Raw genomic sequence first — 1027 nt, forward strand, 5'->3', positions numbered from 1 at the left:
TAAGGCCAGGTAGAGCAATTCAGTCAGAAGTTGAGAGAAGCCAAATTGAATCAGTCAGCTTGGAAGATTAGACTGTATGGAAGCTAGAAGCTTCCAGACCTAGCCCTAGGAACAGTTAGAACAGAGAAGGAAATGTCTGGGCTCAGCCCAAGCTATGTATGTACAGAGCTTGGGTACAGCTCTCATCTGTTCATCGGAGGAAATAAAAGCAACATTTACATATCTCAAGATAGTAAGGCTATATACCAGAAAACTACAACCAAATTATAGAAACTAGGAAAAAATTTTAAAACATTTCATATTTATAAGCCTCCTTTTCCTGATAAATGTAGTTCTCACTGTTCATCAAAATAGCTTCTCTCTGCAGCAGATAGAGACTATCTCATAAAGTCATAACTGGTCAATTAATCATGGGGCGTTCAGCCACAACAGGTACATAACTAACTCCTACACCTAAGGCGCAGGGAACAGAAAGACTGTAAGACGGGAGGGGCGAGGAGTCTGCTGTATGCTTGTGCCTCTTAGAAATGACAGAGAAGCTACATGCATGGTGGCATAACAACATGGCCACCTAAACAAAATCCAAACAATGACAACACTGATAGACATGTTAGTGTAGAAGGAGGAAATCTCAAGGGGCCACCGCTAAACAAAAAACTATAGGCAACAAATGACTACCAACAGAGAGACAAGACCCCTAATATATAATAATACTAACTAAGAAAAAGAAGACACATATTTGAAAAGAAGAAAGGGGGAACATGAGAAGAACTGAAAAGAGGACGTGAGAGTGGCTGGAGAGAGGAAAGGAGAAATGATGTGTTCTACTTCAATTAATCAGTTATTAACAAAACGATTTCTTTTAAAAAAAAAAAACAGGAATGCGGCCATGTCTTCACCCTGTAAGCTTTTGAATTGCTTTAAGTCTTAGCTACACTGATAAAATAATAGAAAGGAAGGAAGGAAGGAAGAAAGGAAGAAAGGAAGGAAGGAAGGAAGGAAGGAAGGAAGGAAGGAAGGAAGGAAG

Source organism: Grammomys surdaster, unplaced genomic scaffold (genome assembly GCF_004785775.1).
Source record: "Grammomys surdaster isolate TR1022 unplaced genomic scaffold, NIH_TR_1.0 125808, whole genome shotgun sequence".
In the NCBI taxonomy this organism is placed as follows: Eukaryota; Metazoa; Chordata; class Mammalia; order Rodentia; family Muridae; genus Grammomys; species Grammomys surdaster.